Here is an 18203-nt window from a genome sequence, read left to right on the forward strand (position 1 = left end):
AGATGAGATTGTAAGTAATTATTGGCATTTGGGTTTTTTTGTAGTTTACCAAAAATAAAATAAAGTAAAAAAAAAATAAAGGGTTATAATTTGTTTAAATTATATGGCGATGAAATGGAAGCAACATCAGTATTTAACGAAACAATTTGTGCCATGTCTAATTTCTATTACACCTTGGTTAATGGCACAATGATAAACTGTTATAAATTGACAATGTTAATAACCAAATTATAACAATTAAAATATCAGTGACCAAAGAGTAAACTTAAACAAATATAAATAACTATTTTTGTAATTAACCTATTCTAAAAAAAACTTTCATGTAAAATAAGAAACAATCATAGACGGAGAAGTTCATAGTGCGACAAGTGGCAAGCCACATTAATAGACATATCATCATTTTAATATTACTGTTATAGAAAAATTAATAAAACAATAAATAAAAGTGGATGAAAATACGAGAGAATTTTTCATTGTCGTATTTTCACTTACAATGTGCTATTTATAAGCTCATTTACATTCAATTAATAAATGTATTACATTTAATGAACTAGGTTTTCTTAATTACTCCATTTAATGATCTCTTGATTATAAATGAAGTAAAAAGTTTTATCTCATTACTTTAATATGCTTAGGGGGTTATAGACATCCATTTAATTTACAACACTCCCCCTTGGATATCTTTTAAGTAAGAATGTGCCTAATTAAAAAATTTATTAGGAAAAACCCTGTGGGATAAAAACCTAATGAAGGAAAAAGAGTACACAATCTCATATTACAAGTTGCCTCGTTAAAAACCTTTACCAGGAAAACCCAGTGGGACAAAACCTTGGTTAAAGAAAAAGAGTACAATGTGTTTTAGACTCCCCCTAATGACGATGTCACATTATATCTTTTAGTAGATGTATTCCAATATTATTTCGTAGTCTTTCAAATGTTGAAGTTGGCAATGCCTTGGTAAAAAGATCTGTTAAATTATTACTAGAACAAATTTTTTGAACTTCTATGTCACCTTTCTTCTCAAGATCATGAGTGAAGAATAATTTTGGTAAAATATGTTTCGTTCTGTCACCTTTGATATAACCACCCTTTAATTGAGCTATACATGCTGCATTATCTTCGTATAAGATAGCTGGAATATTTTCCTGTAAAAGGCAAATTATATATCTTTTGGATATGTTGGGTTAATAACCTTAGCCAAACACACTCTCGGCTTGCATCATGCATTGCAATTATTTTAGTATGAGTTGAAGAGGCAGCAGCTAATGTTTGCTTTGTCGAACGCCATGAAATGGTAGTACCTCCACATGTAAATAAATATCCCATTTGAGATCGACCTTTATGTGGATTCGATAAATATCCAGCATCAGCATAACCAACTAATAGGGATTTTGAATCATTTGAATAAAATAACCCCATATCAATGATCCCTCTAAGATATCTAAATACATGTTTAATTCCATTCCAATGTCTACGTTTTGGAGAAGAACTAAATCTTGCTAACAAGTTTACAGCAAAAGCTATATCAGGTTTTGTGTTATTTGCAAGATACATCAATGCTCCTATGGTACTTAGATATGGTACTTCAGGACCAAGAAACTCTTCATCATTCTCACAAGGACAAAATTGATATTTATTCACATCTAACGATCGTACAACAATCGGGGTACTCAATGGATGTGCTTTATCCATATAAAATTTATTTAAGATCTTTTTCGTATAAGTTGACTGATGGACAAGAATTCCATCTTTTAAATGCTCGATCTGTAGGCCAAGATAAAATTTTGTTTTTCCGAGATCTTTCATCTCAAATTCTTTCTTTAAATAATTTACTACATTTTGAAGCTCTTCAGGAGTTCCAATAATATTTAGATCATCAACATAAATAACAATTATCACAAAGTTTGATTCAGACTTTTTTATAAAAACAAATGGGTAAATTGGATCATTTTTATAATCTTCTTTTAACAAATATTCACTAAGACGATTGTATCACATATGTTCAGATTGTTTTAATCTATATAAACTTTTCTTTAATCTGATTGAGAAATTTTCCTGGGAAACTCTATATCCTTCAGGAATTTTAAATCCTTCTAGGATTTTCATATAAATTTCACTATCAAGTGTACCATACAAATAGGCTGTAACAACATCCATTAGACACATGTCAAGTTTTTCACATACTGCCAGACTAATAAGGTATCTAAACGTGATTGCATCCACCACAGGAGAATATGTCTCTTCATAATCAATGTTGGATCTTTGCAAAAATCCTTGTGCTTCAAGCCGTGATTTATATGTTACGTCTTTATTTTTCTCATTTGGTTTTCGTACAAATATCTATTTATATCCTACCGGCTTTACATATTTAGGGGTTTGGACTATAGGTCCAAAAACCTTACGTTTAGAAAGTGAATTTAATTCTGCTTGAATTGCGTCTTTCCATTTTGGCCAGTCTTTTCTATTTCTACATTCCTCAATAGATTTAGGCTCAGGATCCTCATTTTCTTTTGCTATTTCAATAGCAACATTATAAGCAAAATTGTTGTTGGCAACTATATTTTTTTGGTTCTATCTTTTTCCTGAAGTAATATAACTTATTGAGATTTCTTCATTATCACCATTTTCAGGTACCTGAACCTCTTCTGGGGTTTTTTGATTAGTTATATCTTTGGCCTCTTCTGGGGTACTTGCCTCCACAATATTACCATCTTGAATAATTGCTCCTTTCCTTTTACGAGGATTTTTATCTTTAGAACCGATTGGCCTTCCACGCTCAGGCGTGGATTACTTTCTTTTGCACTAACAATTTGCCTTATTGGGATATCAAATCGTATTGGAGCATTTTCAGCTGGAATGTGAGATTTTATAATTCTCTTTAGGTCAGTAAATGAATCTAGCAGCTGATTGGCAATGTTTTGCAAATGTATAATCCTTTGAAATTCTTGTTCATATTGACTTGTATGAGGATCTAATTGAGATAATAATGATCCATTCCATGTAATTTCTTTTACCAGTTGTATTTTTTCTTACCCTAATTTGGGAATGTTGTTTCATCAAAATGACAATTAATAAATCGTGTAGTAAATAAATCTCCAGTTAATGGTTCAACATATTTAATTATAAAAGGAGATTCATAACCAACATATATTCCCAACCTCCTTTGAGGACCCATCTTTGTGCGTTGTGGTGAAGCAATTGGAATATATACTGCACATCCAAAAATTCTAAGATGGGAATTATTTGGCTCCTAACCAAAAGCCAATTGTAATGGGGAGTACTTATTATAACTTGTTGGCCTTAAGCACACAAGTGCTGCTGCATGCAAAATAGCATATCCCCAAGCTGTAACAGGGAGTTTTGTTCGCATGAGTAATGGTCGAGCTATTAGTTGAAGGCATTTGATAAACGATTCAGCTAAACCATTTTGTGTATGAACATTAGCTACAGGATGTTCAACTTTTATCCCAATTGACATACAATAATCATTAAAAGCTTGGGATGTAAACTCACTAGCATTATCAAGATGAATAGTTTTGATTGCATAATCTGGAAATTGTGCTCTTAATCGAATTATTTGAGCAAGTAGTCTCGCAAACACCAGGTTGCGATTGATAATAAACACACATGTGACCACCTACTAGATGCATCTATTAATACCATAAAATATCGGAATGGTCCACATGGTGGATGAATGAGCCCACATATATCACCTTGAATACGTTCCAGAAATGCGGGAGATTCAATTCCAACTTTAGCTGGTGATGGTCTAATAATCAATTTTCCTTTAGAACAAGCGACACAAGATAAATCCTTGAATTCAAGAATGTTTTGGTTCTTTAATGGGTTTCCAATTAAATTCTCGATGATTCTTCGCATCATAATAGATTCGGGATGGTCTAATTAGTCATGCCAAATAGTAAAAGTATGTGGTTTTACAAACTTCTGGTTTGTAGTAACATGCGACTCAATTGCACTAATATGTGTATAACATAAACCTGATGAAAAAGCAGGTAGCCTCTCCAAAACATATTTCTTTCCGCATTCAACATTTGTAATATATAGATATTCAACATTTTTCTCATTCATAGTCTCAATATGATATCCATTAAGACGAATATCTTTAAAACTCAATAAATTTCTTTGAGACTTAGTGGAATATAAGGCATCATCAATGATAAATTTTGTACCTTTAGGTAATATTATAATAGCTCTTCTAGAGCCTTTAATAAGTTTTGAACTACCTGGTATTGTATTAACATTGGCATTACTCATTGTCAAATGAGAAAAATATTTATTATCTTTGAGTATCGTATGTGCTGTAGCACTATCTGCAAGACACATGTCTTCATTGAATTGGGTCCATCGAAATTTTTTTGAATATTCATATTCTTCATAAAAACAAACAAAATATAATATGAGAAACATTGCAAATATTTATTAAATATATAAATTATTTTTTATGCAAGAAAATAAAATATACTTAAAACAACATAAAATGTCAAAATAACATTAATTTTTTTAATGATTCTCAAAGAAATCTGTCACATCTAGGTGAGTTATATTATTAAGGTCATTGAATTTATTACCGTCATAGGCATGGTTAGTTTTAGTATTATAGTGAATATCTTCATATTTTGCCTCCATTTCATCATTTTGAGATATAAAATTTGTCTCCATATGCGTTCCTTCCTTTTAATGGATGCTTAATAAAGTTCCACTAAATGCTCAGACGTACAACAGGTACGTGACCAATGCCCCTTCATACCACATCAGCAGCATATATTCTCAACAATCTTTGAAGGACTATTTTGACCACTTTTTTCTTGTTTTTCATTGTTATTCTTTTTCTAGTGGTTAGAACTATCATTGTTATGACCACCATGATAACGATTACTAATACTTCCTCGACCACGTCCCCCACTACGTCCACGACCACTGCCGCGACTTCTATATTTTCTATTTTCATAATTACTGTGTACTGCTACATTCACTTCAAGGAATGGTGCAGAACCAGTTGAACGAATTCCATGATTTTTCATCAATAGCTCATTATTTTGTTCAGCCACCAAAAGGCATGAAATCAATTCAGAATACCTTTTAAAACCTTTTTCACGATATTGCTACTGCAGGAGCACATTAGTAGCGTGAGAGGTTGAAAATGTTTTCTCTAACAAGTCCTCATCAATTATGTTTTCTGCACATAATTTTAGTTGAGAACTAATTTTGAAAAGTTCTAAATTGTATTCACTTACAGTCTTAAAATCTTGCAATTGTAAGTGCATCCAATCATAACGAGCTTTAGGAAGTATCACAATTTTCTGATGGTCAAATCGTTCTTTCAAATTTTTTCACAACTCAAGAGGGTGTTTCACAGTGAGATGTTCCACTTTTAATCCTTCATGCAGATGATGACGGATGAAAATCATTGCTTTTTCCTTGTCTTGATTAGATGTTTCTTTATCTGTTAATATAGTATTTCCTAGACCTTTAGCATCTAAGTGAATTTCAACATCTAACACCCATGACAAATAATTCTTGCCTGAGATGTCTAAGGCCGCAAATTCAAATTTGGCAAGATTTGACATTATAATCACTTGAATCAAAATAAAAAATATATATTAGTAAAATAATAAGTATTCTCAATCGTAAAATAATTCAATTATATATACCAAATTTGCTAAATAATAATATGTATGTCAAATATTGGCATAAAGAGGAATAGTCATAACAATAACTTAACACAAATTAAATTAATTAAAATTTCTTTTAATAAAAAAACATATATATAATTATCATTATTAGATTTTAGTTGTAAAAATAAATGTGCAAATGTTACCCAAAGCAAATATTTCATCTAGAAAATAAAATAAAAGAATTATGAATATACGTATACCGTATATAGTTTAATGAGAGTTATACGGGCAAATTATATAAAGTCGAAATGACGAGAACTTCACTCTGAACTTATAGAAGCTCGTGCTGATAACATGTTATAGAAAAATTAACAAAACAATAAATAAAAGTGGATGAAAATACGGGAGAATTTTTCATTGTCGTATTTTCACTTACAAGGTGCTATTTATAAGCTCCTTTACATTCAATTAATATATGTATTACATTTAATGAACTAAGTTTTCTTAATTACTCAATTTAATGATCTCCTGATTATAAATGAAGTAAAGAGTTTTATCTCCTTACTTTAATATGCTTAGGGAGTTATAGACATCCATTTAATTTACAACAATTACTAGTATTTTATATCGCGTGCATTCATATTTATAGTTTTATTATTTAATAAAAATTTATTTCATAATTATTATTAAAAATAATTAATATAAAAATAGAAGACTTTCAAATCATAATTTAAGTAAATATACAACATTAAAAAATACATATTTATAATGTTTAAAAGACAGACATACTGTGTGGATTTATACTTTTTATTCTTTAATCTTAGTTTTTTTTTTAATCTCTGCAAAATTAATTTAAATAAGTTAATGATATCATCAAAGGATTAAATAATAATGTTACTTTCAGTTATAAAATAAATATTTTATATTTATTTGTCTTATAGTAACACCTATTTGTATACTGCATTTTTTGTGTATATCTATTTTTGTGTTTTTGTCACCTGATAATAGAATTAATCTCAATTTAAATTAAAAATAATTTAAAATAATAAGATATTACTTATAGTTTAAAATATAGTGAAAGTGTAATTGAAGCTGAACTATAATTCTTATTATGAGTTTCAATAAAGGTTAATATACTATTTACTTCTTAAGTTTGATTTTAATAAGTTTGATTTTAATGTTTAATTTGGTACTTGAGTGTTTTTGTTCCAATTTAATATCCGGATCAAATAAAATCATATGACTCAATGAATATTTAACATGTATGTTGTAGAGAAAAACCTAGGTACTTTATTGAGAAAAAAAACTAAAGTACCAAATTAAATGTTAAAGCTAAACTTAGGTACCGAGTTTTCAAGTACCTAAGTGAACATTCAAGTTAAACTCAAGTACTGAATTGGGACAAAAAAAACTTTATATACCAAATTGAACATTAAAGCCAAACTTAAGCTCCGTTTTATGGGGGTAAAAGCTTTTCTAAAAAATATTTTCGCCATTTTCCGCTGTTTGTTTGGTGAAAAATAAACTCCCACTATAAATGCTTTTCCAAAACACGGGAAAATCACGTCTTCTTTTGGGAAAATGTCTTACACTTTTTTTTCGGTAAGGCATTTTCCAAAACACGGGAAAACGCCTTCTCCCCTTCCTCTTCCCCTTAGGTTGCAAATCAGTGCCATTGCCAGGTACCCTACCCATTTTTATCTCTTTGATTATTCTGATTTTTGTTATCTATCTATCTTCTTTTTTTCGATATCTTAGCAAATTTTCTAGGTACCCTACCCCTGCCTTAAATTCCTCAAGAGCTAATTTCGAAGAATGATGATGAGAAAGTTTGGTTAAGGACCTACGTTAGGGTCGGTGTTAAAGATGCCGGCAGTACGGTTTCGGGTTTGAGCCAAAACTTGAGTTTGTACGTACAATTTTTAGCTCTGGTGAAGCGAGGATCGAAGCCCAGCAAAGAGGAAGAGGAGAAGCAGTATTATTATGTGAATATGGGTTACGCTATTCGAACCTTGAGAGAGGAGTTCCTGGACATCTTCTACAGAGAGCTCATTTTTTACATTTACAGGTTCGGATTTGATTTTCCCACATTTGATTTCTTTGAAATGGAGTAAATAATTGAGAATTCTATAAAATAAATTCGATTTTTCAAAGTTTTCCCTGTTCATCTGCTGATTTTGGATTCTCATCGTTAAATTCAAAGAAAAAAAAAAGAGAGAAAGGTGATGACATTTGTTTGAATAACGCGTACTAATTCATTCCAAGCTTATGTTTTTGATGTAATTAGATGTTTTTGAATGTTGGTTTGAATGTTGATTGTTTCTCTGTGTGTGTATAAGGAAGAAAGTATTGGCTCTTAGCTTAGAACATAGAGAACTCTGTTAATAGTACCCATGTTTGATTGGTTTTACAAATTGATGGATGGCAAAGATCTTTTTGTTAACGGCAAGGTGTGCACTCTACGCATTCGAACCCTTGTATTGACTAAGGCACGAAGTGCTAAAGAAAAGCACTTTTGCTCGAGTCAAATAAGGTGCAACAAGCATTGTGTGTGCATTTTTGTATATCTATTAGTCTTGATGAGTATGTGCTTGTATATATAATAAGCTTAAGATTTATACTTATGATAATAAACTCTGAAAGTTGGTCGAATTTGTCTAGTGAACAAGCTAAATTTTCTTTTAATTTTGTTGGCCGGTGTGCATGATTTCTTTTGGTCTTGTGCCTGTCATCGTATACTCAAATATTGAGAAGGATCCCTTTTCAAACTGGTTTTTCTTTTTTGTGTGTGTTGCCTTACAAAAGTGCATGCCTAGGGGTGCCGAGCTTGTGCCTACTGAATGCGCCTGGCCTGAAGGGGTTTAAGGTGCTTTTGTTTTTTATGCTAAGGCGCAATGCCTAGGTGCTTATCTTAACAATACTGGAAAAAGTTATGTCATATATGCATAAATAGCATATGCCACTAGGTTGATGCATGCTGTTGTCTTCCTCGTGTAAATATTCTATGTGACGATTCACTTTTGCCTTTCCAAACTGCAGTGATCAATCTGCACAGACTCAAAATTATAATGGTTTTATGTAGATGACATGTTTTTGGTACTGATTAATGTAGGCAACAGCTTCAATCATCATTCTAAGTGAAGTTTGAACAAAAACTATCAGAAAATTGGGAGCTAATATCATTTGAGGCAATCTTTCTCTATAAACAAGGATCATGGTTATCATAGCCTTCTTTAATATGCAGTTTTCTTTATTACTTCATAATTTATTTCTGCAGTTGAGAAGATATTTGATGAGCTAACGCAGATGAAAGCCATATTTGACAGATGATTATGCAAAGAAACACCGCTGCTGCCAAATACATCTCTTTGAAATGAAACACTTATAGAGGGAATGATTTCAATGCTTTGAACAGTACAAAACTCAGATTCCTAATGTAACTATCATTGATACTCCATGCATATTGAAAGGTGGCTTCATAAGAGATGAAGACTTTACTAGAAAGTTGGAATCAAGAATATGGCAGTACACAACATAGATGAGAAACTTTTTCTTCTTTATTTTCTTAGTGTAGGAAGCATCAAATAGTTGATTACTCATCATCTTCTCACTAATGGAGCCATAAGAGAAATTCAATTGGATTTTAGGGTCAGGAAATTGAATGTTAATAAATGTACATATGAAGAAACTGGATTGAGGTTCTCCTTTCATTTTTATGTCCCTCTTCCTTATCTAATTTCAACTCTCTGTTGTTGGTTGTTTTAACTCCGTTTTTATGCACTCTTTTTCCTTTTTTTTCTTCAGCCATTAAAAGAAAATAGCAGGAGCTTTAGGAACATAAAGGAACAAAATTTTGGTACCTACCGAAGATTGAAACAAAGATGAAATATGTTTAAGAAGATAATAGAAAAGAAGAGATTGATTTAATGGATTTTCTTATACATTTTTCTTAGGAATTAAGATTCTAACTAGGACTTTTATGGTCAGTTGTCATAATTTCCATCAAACATTGCTTTATGGAGTTTATTCATTTTTCTTGCAAGATTCATGTTCTAACACTTATGTTGAACCATGTATTTGAAGAGTTTATCCCATACACGAATCTATACATATTAATATTATATATATATCACATGAGTATTTTAATAAAATTAAGGGTTTTATATATATTGGTTTCTAGTATTAATTTCTATAATTATTCAATCCTTATTTTTTATTATTTTATAACACAATTAGAAATAATTTATTTGATTTTGGTTGTTCTTAATTTATGACGGTTAATATTTTAGCTTAATAATTGAGTATTATTATATATTTAATTTGATTTATTTATTTATAAATAAATCATTGCAATATATGTAAAAACAATTTAAAATATAAATTTATTAATATATGTAAAAACAGCTTTTTCGAAAAATATTTTCAGAAAATCTACCAAAGAACAGAAAATATTTTAAACACTCATCTAAACACTAGAAAAGTAAATCATTTTTCAGAAATCATTTTTCGAAAAATATTTTACTGGTAAACAAACGGAGCCTTAGGTACGAAATAGTATTTTAATCCTTTGAATAAAGATAAAACAATTCTATCTTGAAATATTAGGTAAATATCTTAAAATTTAAATTTCAAAAAATAAAAAATATATTTTTTGAGAATTGAAATTAAAGTTTAATTCAATTTGGACATGTAAACTTATAATAGATAAAATTAATTATAATTTTAATGTATTAATATTAACGATTTAACTATTCGTTTTTAAATTTAATGTTAGAAAAATATTTTTTTAATGTTTAAAATTATTTTTAACATTTTATATTTATTTTTTTTCTAATTTAAAACCAATATCTATGTTATTAAAGCTTTTTTTTTTGAAAATGCTTAAGTGTGGAATATTATTTATAATGATATCTTACTTTTGATTGATATATAATTGTATCGCTAATTAAAATATAATTAATTTAAAATAATATATATTATTAATAATTAATATACTCAATAGTGTAATTTAAGCTAATAATTTTTAAAAAAAATAAAATTATTATTTATATGATTTTATATATTATTACTAATTAATTATAGTACTTATTCTTAGGAAATTGATTTCAATTTCAAATCAATTATATCGTTTAGATCAATAAAAAATCTATTATTTTAAAAAATAAAAATTTAATTTTTTAATGTCAACTTAGTAATATAATGAACAATAAAGATTCAAAATTTTCTTTGAACCCATACTTATAATATATATATTATAGATAAATAAATAAATAATATAATTGTTTTTTTAGACATGATAGTAGAAAACAAAAATTTAATTAAGTTATATGATATTTAAATAATTTAATATAATAATACATGAAACATAAATCTTAAATGTATTTTAAATAATTAATATAAATTACCTGTAAAATTTATTATATATAAAATATTTTAATATAATGATATATGAAATATAAATTTTAAAATACATTTTAAGTAATTAATATAAATTATTTGTAAAATTAATTATATAAAATATTTTTTAAAATTAAATATAATAATAGATACGATTTATATAATTAACTTTAATGACATTTCAAAATTTTAATATAATCATGAAATATTTAAATAATTTAATATAATAATATATAAAATATAGATTAATCTAATCTTTATATACTTTTCAAATAGTTAATATAAATAAAATATTTTTATTATTTTCATGACCAAATGCAAAAGCCTAAAAACAAAAGTAACTAAATTCTAACTTTTACATTTTGGTGGAAAATTACTTTTTGATCTTACTTTTAACTCTAAAAGACAAGTATTCTTCATTACTCCCATAGCTCGAAAGAACTTTTAGCTAGAATTTCATCCACCCAATGGAGACCCTAACAAGCGAACTACCCAACTATGGCTAACCAAGAGAACCCGCACGTTTTATATAAGTTGGCTTCGATTTCAAGGAGAATCAAAAACTCGGAACAAGAAATCTAACCTTATATTTAGTTAATTAAAAATAAAGGAAAAGAATGGAAGGGAAAAAAAAGTTAAAGAAAAAAGAAAAGCAAAAAAAAAAAGAAATATTTATTTTTTATTTGGATAACTAAAACTAATAAAAGAAAGAAAATAAAAGTAATTTTAACATTAAATTAATAAAAGAAAGGAAATAAAAGTAATTTTAACAGTTTTTAAGACGTGGAAAAGAAAGTAAATTATTTGCTTATATAAAATTTCTGATTATAATCTTACTTAAATAATATATAATAATTAAATTAAATTAAAAATTATAAAAAAATAATGTTCTTCATAAAATAATAATTATAAGTGTTAACAAAAAATTTTTAAAATAATATGATAAATTTGTTAATTTCGTACAATTTTTTTAAAAAATAAAGACTCCTAATAATTAAATTTTTTTTAAAAAATAAATAGATTTGATTTTTTGTTAACCGATAAAAATTAAAAAGTAAAAATATTTATAATGTAACGGCCCGAAAGTTAGTGATTTCGGAAAACGCGGTTTTAGGACCTTGACTTTGTGAATCGAAGTTATAAATATTTTATTAAGTATTTACAGAAGTTATGTTATAGGCTTGTTGAGTTTTGGATAGGTAATTTTATCGACTTAGTGACTAATTAAGGTTTAAGGACTAAATTGTAATAGCAGTAAAAGTATAATTTATAGAGAATTGTTGATTAGAAACAAGAAGCAAGGGTCAAAATAATAATTAATCCATTTCAATATGTATAGTGGAGTTGATTTCATTAAAATTTTAGTAAAAAGAAAATAAAAAAAAATGAAAGTTTATGGAATTATTTTAACTTAGTGGAGAGAAAGAGAAACATTATTCTCTCTTCATCTTCTCAAAGCCAAACCTCCATACCTTGGAGAATAAAAAAAAATTGGCACTTGTGGGTTTGACACTGAAGCTTAAATTGGTGAGTTCAATCTAGCCATATTCTTGTATTTTTGGAATAAGGGAGCTAGGTTTAGCTAATTCGTGTAGTATCTTTTGGAACTGTTAAAGTTTTAGAATGATGTCATTGATGAATCTTTGAAGTTTTAGGTATTAAATAGATAGATTTTAAGCTTAGGATTGAAAAAAGGCTAAATTGCGAAGTTAATTTGTAGTTTTGTGCAACAGAGACTAAAATGCATAAATTTTGTAATTTGTGGTAGAAATGAGAAATATGAGGTCTTAAAAGGACTATAGTGGAATTGGCTTGAATATTTGAGTTTTAAATTGAATATTTTGTTAGTCTCGATTTTTAGGGACTAAATTGAATAAATTTCAAAATGTGTATGACTTTACAATTGATTGTGAATTGAGTTGGAAAGTAATGTTATGCATGGTTGCATTAATATTTGTAGCTAAAGATGATGTGCGAGCTTCAAAAGGAACGGGGAAAGCGAAAATCAGCTACGAGTATTTCAAGTTCCAATAAGTGTTTCTATGGATTAACACTTACTTAATTTTTGTATTTTCTACAATATCAAACATTGTTTACTACTACAATAAACTGTGAATGGTTAGTAAAGTGAATTGGAACAATTGAAATTGAATGTTACAATAAATACCAAAATGAATAAATGTATCATTATGGATCAAATTATATTTGTTATTGGGTACGATTTGGATAGAAATGTTTCGATGATAAAAATCAGAATATGAAAATGTATTTGTGAAAAATAAAATATAATAAAATAAATAAAATAAAGAACACACAAATTTTACGTGAAAACCCTTTCGGGAAAAAACTACGGGCAGAGGAGAAGAAAATTCACTATGTCGAAAAATTTGAATCAAATAAAAGAGGAATAGACTATGTCTATTTATAGGCTTGCAAAGCCATATTCTAGTAGGATTGAAACACCTTATCCTAATCAATATAAAATAGATGGAGTTTAATAAGGTTTAAAAACCTTATTCTAAAAAAAATAAAATAAAAGAAGTCTAGTTCTATATGGATTTTACTTTTATTTTATTTTTCATCGTATTTTATTTAAATAAGAATTTAGGTCACTTAATTCTAACAATCTCCACCTTGACACAAATTCTCAATGAACAAGTTCTTCATCGCGAACTTTCAATAAACAAGTTCTCCACCTCTTCCATAAAACCCCTTAAGGGTTTAACTTCAACAATGAACACCAACCAAGTCTAAGCAATGCTCAAACTTGGTTATAGGAAGTAACTTAGTCATCATATCATCTGTAGGATTTTCATGAGTACTAATTTTGCTCACAACAATATCACCACGAGCAATAATATCACGAACAAAATGATACCGAATATCAATGTGTTTTGTTCTCTCATGAAACATTTGATCTTTTGTAAGAAAGATGGCACTCTGACTGTCACAAAATACTGTGCTGATTTGAAGGTCTTCATTGAGTTCACTAAATAGTCCCTTCAACCAAATAGCTTCTTTACAAGCCTCAGTAATCGCCATGTACTCAGCTTCAGTGGTAGACAAAGCGATTGTAGTTTGCAAAGTGGCTTTCCAACTAATTGCACAACCTCCGATTGTAAAGACGTAACCTGTGAGAGATCTTCTTCTATCAAGGTCTCCAGCAAAATCAGCATCAATATACCATATAACTCCATCTTTAGTTCTTCCAAACTGTAAGCAAACATCAGTAGTGCCTCGTAAGTATCTTAAAATCCACTGAACTGCTTTCCAATGTTTTTTACCGGGATTTGTCATATATATGCTAACTGCACTGACTGCATATGATAAATATGGACGTGAACAAACCATAACATACATGAGAGATCCCACTGCACTAGAGTATGGAACATGTGACATGTACTCAATCTCATCATCTGATTGAGGAGACAAGGCCAATGAAAGTCTGAAATGGGTTGCTAAAGGAGTACTAACAGGCTTAGCACTCTGCATATTGAACCTGCAAAGAACTTTCTCAATGTACCCTTTTTCTGACTTAGGTACAATTTACTTGCTTTTCTATCTCTGAGAATCTCCATACCAAGTATCTTCTTTGCTGGTCCTAAATCTTTCATCTCAAATTCTTCACTTAGTTGGGCTCATCAACATAAAAAAGTAGATACACAAAAGAACCATCACTGCTTTTCTTAAAGTAAACACAACTGTCTAAACTACTTCTTTTGAAATCATGAGAAGTCATAAAGGAATCAAACCTCTTGTACCACTGTCTAGGTGACTGTTTCAAATCGTAAAGGGACTTTCTCAGCAAGCAAACACAGTCCTCTTTTTCTGAGACTATAAAACCCTCTAGTTGTTGCATGTAAATATCTTCCTCAAGTTCTCCATGCAGAAATGCAATTTTTACATCTAACTGCTCAAGCTCCAAATCATGCATGGCCACAATACCAAGTAAAGCTCGAATCGAACTATGCTTAACAACTGGAGAGAACACATCTATGAAGTCCACTCCTGGAATTTGACTGTAACCCTTTGCAACAAACCTTGCTTTATATCTGGGTTCTTCAACTCCTAGAGTCCCTTCTTTCTTTTTAAACACCCATTTACAACGATCAGCCTTTTTACCTTTAGGAAGTTTCACAAGGTCCCATGTTCTGTTTTTGTGGAGTGATTCCATCTCTTCTTACATAGCAAACATCCAGTTTTCTGAGTCTTCACATCTAACCGCCTCAGAATAATTAGATGGCTCTTGATTCGCATCTATATCTTCAGCCACATTTAAAGCATAAGCAACTAGATCAACCTCGGCATACTTCTTTGGAGGTTTAATTTCTCTTCTAGTTTTGTTTTTGGCGATAGAATATTATGGTGAAGAAGCAACTCTATTCTCAATTTTTGTTCTGGCTTGAGGAGTTGACTCTGTACTAATCTGATACTCCACCTGCTTTTGATTTTCTTTATTGGAAGAGTCTTTAAGAGATAAGTTAGGTAGCATAGCAGTTTCATCAAAAACAACATCTCTACTAATCACAACTTTTCTATTTTCAGGACACCATAACTTATACCCTTTTACACCAGCTTTATAACCAAGAAAAATGCATTTAATAGATCTCGGTTCCAATTTTCCATTATCAACATGAGCATACGCAGGACACCAAAAAATCTTTAAATCAGAATAATTAGTAGGATTACCAGACCATACCTCTTGTAGAGTCTTTTTCTCAATGGCAACGGATGGAGATCGGTTGATCAAAAAACATGCAGTAGAGGCCGCTTCTGCCCAAAATGCCTTCGGTAAATTGGCATTTGACAACATACATCGAACCTTCTCCATGATCGTTCTATTCATTCGTTCTGCAACGCCGTTTTGCTGTGGAGTATGACGAACTGTCAAGTGTCTCATGATCCCTTCTGACTTGCATAATCTATTAAACTCATCAGAACAAAACTCTAAGCCATTGTCTGTGCGGAGGTATTTTATCTGTTTTCCCTTCTGTTTTTCAATCATAATTTTCCAAGACTTAAATGCGAAAAACTCATCGCTTTTCTGCTTCAGGAAAAATGCCCAAACTTTTCTGGAAAAATCATCAATAAAGGTTAGCATATAATTAGCTCCACCTCTCGAAGGCACTCTGGATGGCCCCCACAGATCAGAATGAATATACTCCAACGTTCCCTTCGTGTTATGGATTCCTCTAGTGAATCGAACTCTCTTTTGCTTCCCAAAGACACAGTGCTCACAGAAATTCAGTTTGCAAATTCCTTGCCCATTAAGAAGTCCTCTTTTGCTTAATTCTGCCATGCCATTCTCACTCATATGCCCTAGGCACATATGCCAAAGTTTAGTAATATCATCATCTGACAAGGAAAAGGAAGCGACAGCTACATCACCAGTAACAGTAGAACCCTGTAAAACATATAACTTGGCAATCTTTCTCTGCCCTTTCATCACAACAAGGGGCCCTTTGGAAATCTTTAAAACCCCACTTTCAGCTATGTATCTGTACCCTTTTGAATCAAGAGTACTCAACGAAATTAAATTTCTTTTCAATTTTGGAACATGCCGCATGTCACTAAGTGTTCTGACAACTCCATCAAACATCTTAACTTTAATTGTTCCAACACCTACGATTTTACATGAAGCATTATTTCCCATCAAAACAACACCTTCAGATACTATTTCGTAAGTTGTAAACCAATCCCGATTGGGACTTATGTGGAAGGTGTAGCCTGAATCAAGTATCCACCCCTCGCTTACTTTAGAATCATTGACAGAAGCGACTAGAAGTTCACCATCGCTGTAGTCTTCTACAACATCAGCTTCACCAAAATTTTCTGGTTGTTTTCCCTTTTGATTTGCAGCCTCCCTTTTAATCTTATTTTGTAGCTTATAGCACTCAGATTTAATGTGTCCTTTCTTCTTGCAGAAGTTACACGTTTTACCTCTGTTTGAAGACTTCGATCTACCCTTAGATTTACCACGAGGATTCCGTTCCTATGTCCTACCACGATCATCATCAGCATTCCGATCTTGTCTTCCACGAACAATGAGACCCTCTCCCTGAGAGTCGGGTTTAACCACAAGATGCTTCATCTTATCATACGAGGTTAAAGAATCATAAACCTCATCAACTGTGAGAGACTCACGGCTATAAAAATCGTGTCTCTAAAGGTTGAATAAGACGGGGGCAACGAACAAAGTAGAATCAACCCTAGATCTTCCTTATCATACTGAACCTCCATGGCCTCCAAGTTTGAAAGAATTTTTTTAAACACTGTTAATTGTTCGTGTACAGACGCACCTTCCTCCAAACGATGAGCATAAAGACGCTGCTTCATATGCAACTTGCTTGTTAGAGTTTTTGACATACATATTTGTTCTAGCCTCTTCCATAATGCAGCGACAGTTTTCTCTTTCATCACATCCTGCAAAATTTCGTTGGACAAATGCAGATGTAATTGTGTTAATGTCTTTCGATCCTTACGCTTCTTCTCTTCATCTGTTAATGTCGAAGGCATCTTATCTATCCCTAGCAGGGCATCCTCCAAATCCATCTGTGCAAGAACTGCTTGCATCTTAATTTGCCACAATGCAAATTTGGTGTTGCGATCCAACAGCGAAATTTCATACTTCAAAGACGCCATTATCGTGATCGAGATGAATAACCCAGAAGCTTGGATACCAATTTGTGAAAAATAAAATATAATAAAATAAATAAAATAAAGAACACACAAATTTTACGTGGAAACCCTTTCGGGAAAAAACCACGGGCAGAGGAGAAGAAAATTCACTATGTCGAAAAATTTGAATCAAATACAAGAGGAATAGACTATGTCTATTTATAGGCTTGCAAAGCCATATTCTAGTAGGATTGAAACACCTTATCCTAATCAATATAAAATAGATGGAGTTTAATAAGGTTTAAAAACCTTATTCTAAAAAAAATAAAATAAAAGAAGTCTAGTTCTATATGGATTTTACTTTTATTTTATTTTCCATCGTATTTTATTTAAATAAGAATTTGGGTCACTTAATTCTAACAGTATTGATTTGAGTCATTCGATAAGATATGGAGATGATCGACCTGCTAGTGGACTAGTCTTGATAATGTCATATTCACTAGGCAACCCGGGATGGCAGGTCATCGTTGCTGAGCAATCCGAGGTGGTAAG

General features: G+C 30.4%; 1 long non-coding RNA gene across 1 annotated transcript; it reads left to right on the forward strand.

The window, feature by feature from the left end:
• The first annotated feature begins 7174 nt into the window (after positions 1-7174).
• Positions 7175-9401, forward strand: LOC107913336 (uncharacterized). Its single transcript, XR_001688478.2, has 3 exons — positions 7175-7318; positions 7407-7704; positions 8914-9401. It is a non-coding gene; the product is annotated as an uncharacterized lncRNA (long non-coding RNA).
• The last annotated feature ends 8802 nt before the right edge of the window (positions 9402-18203 follow it).

The sequence above is a fragment of the Gossypium hirsutum genome, chromosome A13 (genome assembly GCF_007990345.1).
Source record: "Gossypium hirsutum isolate 1008001.06 chromosome A13, Gossypium_hirsutum_v2.1, whole genome shotgun sequence".
Classification (NCBI taxonomy): Eukaryota; Viridiplantae; Streptophyta; class Magnoliopsida; order Malvales; family Malvaceae; genus Gossypium; species Gossypium hirsutum.